Source organism: Pseudophryne corroboree, chromosome 9 (genome assembly GCF_028390025.1).
Source record: "Pseudophryne corroboree isolate aPseCor3 chromosome 9, aPseCor3.hap2, whole genome shotgun sequence".
NCBI lineage: Eukaryota > Metazoa > Chordata > Amphibia > Anura > Myobatrachidae > Pseudophryne > Pseudophryne corroboree.
The window spans coordinates 77,343,979-77,354,972 of NC_086452.1; positions in this window are offsets into that span (position 1 = coordinate 77,343,979).

The following is a 10,994-nucleotide window of genomic DNA, read 5'->3' on the forward strand; positions in this document are numbered from 1 at the left end:
CCCTGGCATCTTTGCTTTTTATCATCCAGAGTGCCAGACGACCACACAAATATATATATATATATATATATATATATATCTGCAAATGATGAATGGCACGTCAGAATCAGATAAAATGTCCGGAAGCAGGATAGCACTCATAGAGACTAGTAAACCATAGAAAATCAGCACAGAACGCTGTAGCTGTATGTCAACGTTTCAGAGTTAGACTCTTTTAAAGGAGTCTAACTCTGAAACGTTGACAAACAGCTTCAGCGTCCTGTGCTGATTTTCTATGGTTTACCAGTCTCAATGAGTGCCGTCCTGCCTCCGTACATATATATGTATGTATGTTTGTGTGTGTGTGTATATATCTATATATATATTTATTACACATACCTGCGCATATACATACACACCCACCCACAGAAACCCCCCTCGCTAAATCCTGCGTTTGCCACTGTATGATGGCGTCTTGTCACAACCATCAGATACCAAAGTACTGCTCTCGCACAAGGGATCCAGCAGCCTCTCAGGTGGACGCACTGATGGCTGCAAGGATGTTCCCACTAATGTACGTCTTCCCTCCAGTCCAGATGTTGCTGCGAGTTCAAGCGGGAAAGTGGCACGTAAATGGCGGCTCTGGATTGGCCTTGTTGTAGGGGTGTGGGGCATAGGGCTGGTTGTTGACGAGGTGGAGGGACCCCATTTTTCAAGGAATTCCAGCCCTGGGCTGACTGGTTTGGAGTGTCCTACCTGCTATGGCATTATCCCCGTGACTGGTTCAGCTTGGTGTGGGTTGCTGTTGTATAAGGGGAATGCTGTTATATAAGGGGGCGGGGGTTTATCAGCTAGAGCCTCCCCGGCCATTGACGTAACGACATGTCACTAATACAGAAATCCTCAAAACATGACCTGGTGGGAAAACTTTAGGGTTGAGGTTTAGATCCACTGCTATAGAAACTTATGATTGGCATATTTTTTAAAAATCTTTTTATTTACTGAAATAGTTAACAAGCAGTTGTGCAATTCTTTGCTGTGAGGGCAGGCATTGAGAATATACATGTGTGCTTGTATATGCTTCTAACATGCAGAAATAAAAGGTGTCATCACACATGATAAACTATCTCCCTTGAAAAAGAGCCTTGCCCAGCGGGAAACGCGCCGGAGGCCACCAGTGTGCATGCAGTAACTTTACTTACCGGAACTCTGTATCATCTTCCCGGTTACAAGAATTGGAGCCCAGCAAGGTGTTATTCCGGAGAACACTCTGCTCCACACCATCAGTGGCTCCACATCTCTACACCGGGTATGATCATTTCCCTATACCGCTGTTATATTATATGGACACTCACATTTCAGTTGGAACATTTCCTAGGATGCAGTAAGCTGCACAATAGTTTCAGCCTTACACAATTATTGGAACCACACGGAACCTATATTTAAACTTGTTTTTGTACTTTTTATTCTTCTATGTGGTTTTGTCACTATATGTTTTTATACTATTATATGTTTTTCTCTCTCCCTCATATAAAGTGTTATATACCATGGCCATTTAGTTCTTTATTCTACTAATGTGGAAAGAAACACCCATCGCCCACTGGTTTAACACCAATCACTTTTACCAAATTGATCACATTTATATGAGTATACATAAAAAAAAGCACATAGACTAATCAGCTACAATCATGATACGCCAAGCTATACTGTAACGGTGCAGGGTATATTTCCCTGGCGCTCTGGCCACCACGCCTCCTCTGGTGCCTGCCGCTCTATAGGGCCAGGTTAAGGACTGTGGATGCCCCTAGATTGAAAAGCTGTGGGTGCCCTCCATAGCGGGGCATAGGGTAGGGATTGGTATTGAAGAACGATCTTTTAAACGGATCAATCTTCATGCTTGATACATCGCAGGGATGTTGTTTTGTTTTTGTTTTTTTCATTTAATTAATCCTGGCGGCCAGGGCCGCCACTAAGGGTTTACTCTTGGGACAACTGTCCTGGGCCCGGACACTCTAACAGAGGGGAGGGCCCAGGCTGCTCATATTGTCCGCCTGCTTGCTGCTGCTAATGCTGCATGCTGCCACTGCCAGTACAGTAAGGTGATAGTGATGGTGCCCCCCCCCCCCCACACACACACACAAAAGTTCTTCTGCCGCCGTATAGCAAACTGAAGGGCCCTGATGCTGTACAATAAAGTTTATTGTACGGCGCGCATGATGTCTTGGCATCAGGCCACGACTCTGAAATGTGGAGAGGATCCGTGGCATCTGAGGAGCAGTGTGGACCCTAAGCAGAAAAAAAAAGGGTAAGTTTAAAATGACAGCAAGAAGGTGCGCAGGAGAAGGTGCTGGGCTGCGGGGTCTGGCTGGCTGGAGAGACAGAAGGGGAACTGGATGGCTGGAGAAAAGAGAAGTGCGATTGGCTGGAGAGTACCAGCCAATCGCACTAATCAATGGTATTATTGGTCCAAATCACTGGAAGAAAATGACAAAATCACAGGAATTATTCGTTCTAATCAATAGTATTATTGGTCCGAATCGCTGGAAGAAGATGACAAAATCACTGGATTTAAATGGCAGTAATGTCGGAAATTATATCAAATGGCAGTACCACTGGACATATACAAAAGTGTCAGACAGGATGGCACTGAAATAAATAGTCCCCAAACAGCATATGATGCAAAGAAAAGAGAAAAAGAGGTGCACTGTGGTCGCTGGATGGCTAAGCTAAGCGATACAAACACCTCAATATCACATGAATTATTTGTTCTAATCAATGGTATTATTGGTCCAAATCACTGGAAGAAAATGACAAAATCACTGGAATTATTCGTTATAATTAATGGTATTATTGGTCCAAATCACTGGAAGAAAATGACAAAATCACTGGAATTATTTGGCAAGATCACTGTAATTAATAATTATAAATCACTGACATTAATTGGTAAAATCTCGCTATCGCCTGCCTAGTGAAGTGGAATCTAGATGGGATTTTGTACCGGGGACACAATAACTTCATCAATTGTCTAACTCCCAATGCACTAATGGCGGAAAATGGGCACACGTCTAACAGCGCACTGATTATACTGATCACTGATGATACTACGGAGAACTGACACTGAGCAGCGAGAACAGCACTGGACTATTGTACTGTAGTATACTGGTCACCACAATGCAGCACTGACACTGAGCACAGATATTACCAGGTGTATCTCACACATCGCTCAGTACAGATTACATATACAGGATGTATAATCACCAGGTGTATAACACACGTCGCACAGTACAGTATACAGGGTGTATAATTAATTACCAGGTGTATAACACACATCGCACAGTACAGTATATAGGGTGTATAATCCCCAGGTGTATCTCACACATCACACAGTACAGTATATAGGGTGTATATTCCCCAGGTGTATCTCACACATCGCTCAGTACAGATTACAGGATGTATAAAATCACCAGGTGCATAACACATGTCGCACAGTACAGTATACATAGAAACATAGAATTTGACGGCAGATAAGAACCACTTGGCCCATCTAGTCTGCCCCTTTTTTTTATCCTTTAGGTAATCTCAACCCTTTTTGAATCTTAATTCTTTGTAAGGATATTCATATGCCTATCCCAAGCATGTTTAAATTGCTCTACAGTCTTAGCCTCTACCACCTCTGATGGGAGACTATTCCACTTATCCACTACCCTTTCTGTGAAGTAATTTTTCCTTAAATTTCCCCTGAACCTCCCCCTTTCCAGTCTCAGTGTATGTCCTCGAGTTCTAATACTTCTCTTCCTTTGAAGAATGTTTCCCTCCTGAACTTTGTTAAGACCCTTGATATATTTGAAAGTTTCTATCATGTCTCCCCTTTCCCTTCTCTCCTCCAAACTATACATGTTAAGAGCTTTTAGCCTTTCCGGGTACGTTTTGTGATGTAGGCCATGCACCATTTTAGTTGCCCTTCTCTTTGTACACTCTCTAATGTATTTATATCCTTCTGGAGATATGGTCTCCAGAACTGGACACAGTATTCCAGATGGGGCCGCACCAATGACCTATACAGTGGCATTATCACTTCTTTTTTCCTGCTACTGATTCCTCTCCCTATGCAACCAAGCATCTGACTTGCCTTTCGCATTGCTTTGTTGCATTGCTTTCCTGCCTTCAAGTCACTTGAAATAGTGACTCCTAAATCCCTTTCCTCCTCAGTAGTTTCCATTATAGTACCCTTGATACTATATTTAGCCTTTGGGTTTTTGAGACCCAAGTGCATGATTTTGCATTTTTTAGCATTAAACTGTAGTTGTCACGTTCTTGATCATTTCTCAAGCCTAGCTAGGTCATCAATCATTTGTTTTACCCCTCCCGGTGTGTCTACCCTGTTGCATATCTTTGTATCATCTGCAAAAAGGCATACCTTCCCTTCAATACCATCTGCAATGTCACCAACAAAGATATTAAAGAGAACTGGACCAAGTACAGATCCCTGGGGTACTCCACTGGTAACATTTCCCTCCATAGATTGCACTCCATTAACTACAACTGTCTGTTTCCTATCCTGCAACCAGGTTCTTATCCATTTAACTGTTTTATAATCTACCCCCACGCTTTCAAGTTTATTTAGCAGTCTGCGATGTGGGACAGTGTCAAATGCCTTACTAAAGTCTAGATATGCTACATCTACAGCTCCCCCTTGATCTATTATTTTCGTCACAGAGTCAAAAAAGTCAATAAGATTTGTTTGGCATGATGTACCACCAGTAAATCCATGCTGTTTTGGATCCTGTAAGTGGTTTGATTTAAGATATTCCACAACTCTTTCTTTTAATAGTTTTTCCATTACTTTCCCCACTACTGATGTAAGGCTTACTGGTCTGTAGTTACTTGCTTCTTCCTTGCTTCCACTTTTGTGCAGTGGAACTACATTTGCTCTTTTCCAGTCCTCTGGAATGGCACCTGTATTTAGTGACTGGTTAAATAATTCTGTTAACGGTGTAACCAGCACATCTTTTAGCTCTTTGAGTATCCTTGGGTGTATCCCATCTGGTCCCATTGATTTATCCACTTTTAGTTGTGAAAGTTCTGTTAGGACCTTCTCCTCTGTAAATGTACTTTCATCTACCTTATTTTTATGAATGTCCTTGCAACTTAACTGTGGCCCCATCCCTTCTCCTGTAGTAAATACTGAGCAAAAATAATTATTTAGGTGATCTGCTATTGCCTTGTCTCCCTCCACCAAATTCTCACTCTGTCTTAAGTCTTATTATTCCTCCATTTGATTTTCTCCTTTCACTTATATACTTAAAAAAAGTTTTGCCCCCTTTATTTACTGACTGGGCCATTTTTTCCTCAGCTTCTGCCTTTGCACGTCTGATCACTTTCTTAGCATCCTTCCGTCTGTCAAGATACACCTCTTTGTCATTATTATTTTGAGTCTGTTTGTATTTCCTAAAAGCCATCTTTTTTGCTTTCACACTAGTTGATACTTCTTTTGTGAACCACACTGGCTTCCTTTTCCTGGTGCTTTTCCTAACCCTTTTGATACAAAGATCAGTTGCATTTAGTATTGCACTTTTCATTTTTTCCCACCTCTCCTGCACTCCTTCCAAGTTCCACCATACATACTGGTCACAACAATGCAGCAGATATTGAGCACTGATCACGATACTAGAAGTGACACAGAGCTGCAAGATACAGCAATGGCCTACTGTACTGTACTATATGTATACTGCTGGTCACCAAAATGCTGCACTGTCCAACTATATACTGCTCACAATAATGCAGCACAGATATGGATACTATACTTGACACAGAGCTGCAAGGTACAGCAATGGCCCACTGTACTGTACTATATGTATACTGCTGGTCACCAAAATGCTGCACTGTCCTACTATATACTGCTTACAATAATGCAGCACAGATATGGATAGTATACTTGACACAGAGCTGCAAGATACAGCAATGGCCTACTGTACTGTACTATATGTATACTGCTGGTCACCAAAATACTATATACTGCTCACAATAATGCAGCACAGAGATAGTATACTTGACACAGAGCTGCAAGATACAGCAATGGCCTACTGTACTGTACTATATGTATACTGCTCGTCACCAAAATGCTGCACTGTCCTACTATATACTGCAGTGCTCACAATAATGCAGCACAAAGATGGTATACTTGACACAGAGCTGCAAGATACAGCAATGGCCTAATGTACTGTACTATATGTATACTGCTAGTCACCAAAATGCTGCACTGTCCTACTATATACTGCTCACAATAATGCAGCACAGATATGGATAGTATACTTGACACAGAGCTGCAAGATACAGCAATGGCCTACTGTACTGTACTATGGCCCTCATTCCGAGTTGTTCGCTCGCAAGCTGCTTTTAGCAGCTTTGCACACGCTAAGCTGCCGCCTACTGGGAGTGAATCTTAGCATAGTAAAATTGCGAACGAAAGATTAGCAGAATTGCGAATAGACACTTCTTAGCAGTTTCTGAGTAGCTCCAGACTTACTCGGCAACTGCGATCAGTTCAGTCAGTTTCGTTCCTGGTTTGACGTCACAAACACTCCCAGCGTTCGCCCAGACACTCCCCCGTTTCTTCAGACACTCCCGCGTTTTTCCCAGAAACGGCAGCGTTTTTTCACACACACCCATAAAACGGCTAGTTTCCGCCCAGAAACACCCACTTCCTGTCAATCACATTACGATCACCAGAACGAAGAAGAAACCTAGTAATGCCGTGAGTAAAATACCTAACTGCATAGCAAATTTACTTGGCGCAGTCGCACTGCGGACATTGCGCATGCGCATTAGCGACTAATCGCTCCGTTGCGAAAAAAAAATAACGAGCGATCAACTCGGAATGACCACCTATATGTATACTGCTGGTCAACAAAATGCTGCACTGTCCTACTATGTACTGCTCACAATAATGCAGCACAGATATGGATAGTATACTTGACACAGAGCTGCAAGATACAGCAATGGCCTACTGTACTACTATAATTATATGCTGGTGGTCCCCAGTCCCCACAATGCAGCACACTAAGCACAGATATGGAGCGTTTTCAGGCAGAGAACGTAGATATTTTCAGCACACTGAGCACAGATATTTGCAGCACACTGAACACAGATTACGGAGCTTTTCAGGGAGAGAACGCAGTCACGTCCTCTCCGTTCAATCTCCAATGCACGTGAAAATGGCGGCAACGCGCGGCTCTTTATATAGAATACGAATCTCGCGAGAATCCAACAGTGGGATGATGACGTTCGGGCGCGTTCGGGTTAACCGAGCAAGGCGGGAAGATCCGAGACTGCCTCGGAACCGTGTAAAATAGGTGTAGTTCAGGGGGGTTCGGATCTCGGAGAACTGAACCCGCTCATCTCTAAAAAAAAACGGGCTCTAATTGAATAGCCCAAAGCAACAGAAAAAAAAAAAGCAAAAAAGACACAGTTTTTATGTTCGTTAAATTATTGGGGCTAATTTAATTCCCCCCTTGGGCTGAAAAGACGATGTGTACTGTGAAAATACAAATATGTGTACAACAAAAGTACTAATTGCAGTAAAGAAAAGCCAATCGTGTTTACGTCCAAATCTGAATAACGCCCACAGTGGCTGCTATGACTGAAGTTCCTTGAATAAAAGCTAAAAGCTGATATTTATGGGAAAACCGGGATACAACAACCTCATCGCCGGACCATAAGCTTTGTTCAGCTATAGTGTAAATGTGTTTGCAGATATTGAGGGTTATTCAGAGATGAACGCAGATCGCTACATACGCGGCCAGATAGAAGTTCAACTCTGCACATTGCAAGGCCCCGCACATTGCAAGGCTGCCCAGTATGTGTGAGCCCGCATCCCGATGCGTCCACAATTAGATTGCGGATCCATCGGATCTAAGGTTGACCCCTGGCAGTGCAGCCTGGCTGCGCTGTCAGGCAGTCAATGGGCATTTTTTTTCACAGTGGCTGCGCGTAGCGTCACGCAGCAACCCCGAAAATGGTCCCGCCCCGCCCCCGTTCATCTCACCTTCCCCCCCTGAAAATGCACGCTGGTGTTAATCACATTGCGGTCGTATCCATCGGGTATGTGGCCACAATGTGTGTGGTGGCGCAGCCGTGATGCAACCGCTGCACATGCGCAGTTTTCCGCCAACGGCGCTGATGCGGCCAGGTCTGAATGACCCCCATTATCTACTGTTTGTCTCGGGTAGACACATATTTATCCACTGACCTGGAATTGCCGCGAGGCTGACGAAAATCTTGGTGGTGCTCCTGCACCCCCCACCCCCGAGACATTGGGCATGTCTCCTGGTTATCTGTTTGCATGTTGTTTTATATTTTTTACTTTAAGTTTGATAATAATTTATTTTTATTCTACTTTTAGTCTTTATGAGGAATTACACATAGAAGTGATTTGTTGCAAGCATGATGACCACCCACTCCAATATGGCGATTCTTGGGATACTCCGGTCAATGCTTAAGAAGTGAGCAGTTATACCTACAAATTGCTTTAAATATAAAAACGGAAATAGAGGTCCGTCGAAGGAATGCATAGTGGAACGTGCATTAGTGGACGATGGGATTACATACTTACGCCATGGAATTGGGTGATGGAACACAAACGTCACCTCCAGCGGAAACCAGAAGTGACATGATTGCAATTGTAGGAGGACCGCGCCAACCAGCTTTGTCACTTTTAGATATGAATGGACACTAATGAGGGAGAACATTACTAAAATGGAGGGGAGTCAGAAATGCTTTCTTTTATATTGTGACATAGTGGATAGTTGATCCATGTCTGGAAATAGGTCATATGTATCGAAATGCGTCGGAAGGAGGGACTGCTCGGTTAAAACTGGAATTTATCCTGGATGGTGGCTGGTATTACCCGGGGACGCCTGGCTTGTTTGCTCACCCACTGCCTTTTTCTTTTTGTCTACTCTGCTTATAGTAGACCCTGTCTTCCGGTGAGAATCTGCTTTGAAACTGTTTCTCCATGTGCCTTTGTTACTGTACGTGTAGACCAGGCATTTCCAATCCAAAAATGTTTTGCATTTATTGGATGTTTGTATATAGTACAATACTGCCCTATGAGATGTCTTTTTATTTTTGAGGAGTATCACAGTCATTTTAAATCTACAGAGACACTGGAATCATAGGAGGGCTTGAGCCTTGCTTATTGGTGGGAACATTCCCAACGCCGAGCGGAACCCAATTGGTGATACTTTTGTCTTTACTAATGTCTCCCGGAGCCACCCACTTACCAGTTAAAATGGCAGACCAGGTGACCAATGGAACAGTTTGTGCTGAATCATGTCAGTGTAGCCAAATTTGCAACTATAGGTAGATATGTAAAGAAGGATGGGTTTTGTCTTGTCATAAATTGGCTGGTGTGCCAAGAGGATGGAGGTGGGTACAATTTAAAGTCTAGGGGGCGGGGCTTGTCAGGGAGGCCTTTCCTCTTTATTACAGTCCTGCTCCACTCAGCAAGTGCTGAGTGTAGCCTCAGTGGTCTATAATGTAGAGGGGATTAATAATTCATTTATTTGTTTGGGGTCAGCATACTGACGTCGGGATCCCGGCAGCATACCGACGCCTGGATCCTGGCGCGCGGGGGGGGGGGGGGGGGCGAGTGCAGCAAGCCCCTTGCGGGCTCGCTGCGCTCACCACGCTGCGGGCTCGGTGGCGACCTGTGGTCGCCACGGGTTCTAATCCCACTCTATGGGTGTCGTGGACACCCACAAGTGGATATAGTCCCTGTTGGTCAGTATGCCGACCATCGGGATAGTAAGGGGGCGGGATGTTGGTGGAGGTCATGTGACCGTCGGTCTCCCGACCGCTGGTCACATGAATACCACCCATTTGTACGTATACTGGAATGTCAGGTTAAGATTAAACTGTGCATGTACTTAATTCATCATCTCTAAAATGTGTTTATTTTATAATTATTGGTTCTTTAATTACCAGTTATGGAACTTTGTTTAATAAAGTTTTTGGTATGATGCTAATGCATTATAAGTCCCCAGTCTAACAGGAAAGCGTAAATGTCCCCACATTTCCCATGCTAATACCAGGCTTGGTAGGGACTTTCTATATTAGCGGGTAAATATGAACAGGACAATAAATCCCCTATTATGTCATCTAGCTATGTTTCAGAAGCAGATCTTCCTCTTTTTATATACAGGCAGTGATTGTTCCTTTCTAATCATTGTATTTATATAGCACTTTTCTGCACACACTGTAGGACTGGCAGCATTATACATTCACAGAACTAATACAAATGATAAACACATTAAAGATAAGGAGACCCATTTATCCGATAATGGGCCTAATTCAGACCTGATCGCAGCAGCAACATTTTTCTCTAACGGGCAAAACCATGCGACTACTTCAGACCTGATCGCTGTGCTGCAAATTACACTGTCCTGTGATCAGATAGTCGCCGCCCAGAGGGAGTGAAAATTTGTCCTGTGCAAGTGTGCGATTACATGTGTACGTTGTGCGAAAAAAAACCCTCAGTCAGCGGACAGCTGCAAAACCGTTCGCATCACACTCACCATCGAATGTTTTTCGCACCATTCTGTCGCTGTTTGGCGACGTGCGTGCGCATTCTGGTGCATACGGATGCGCAGTAGTTCGATAATCGCCCACTGTGCTAAGACGCACAGCAGTGATCAGGCCTGAATCGGGCCCCATGTGCAGTGCAGGTGGGGCAGATGTAACATGTGCAGAGAGAGTTAGATTTCGGTGGGGTGTGTTCAAACTGAAATGTAAATTGCAGTGTAAAAATAAAGCAGCCAGTACTTGGGATGCAGTTATGTGATCGGCAGTCAGGAGACTGCCGGTCACAACACCTCCCCCCACATCTCGCCCCCTGGGAATCCCAACAGTCGGCATGCCGATTAGCAGGGACTATACCCACTTGTGGGTGTCCACGACACCCATAGAGTGGGAATAGAACCTGTGGCTATCGCAGCTTAGTAAACGCAGCGAGCCCG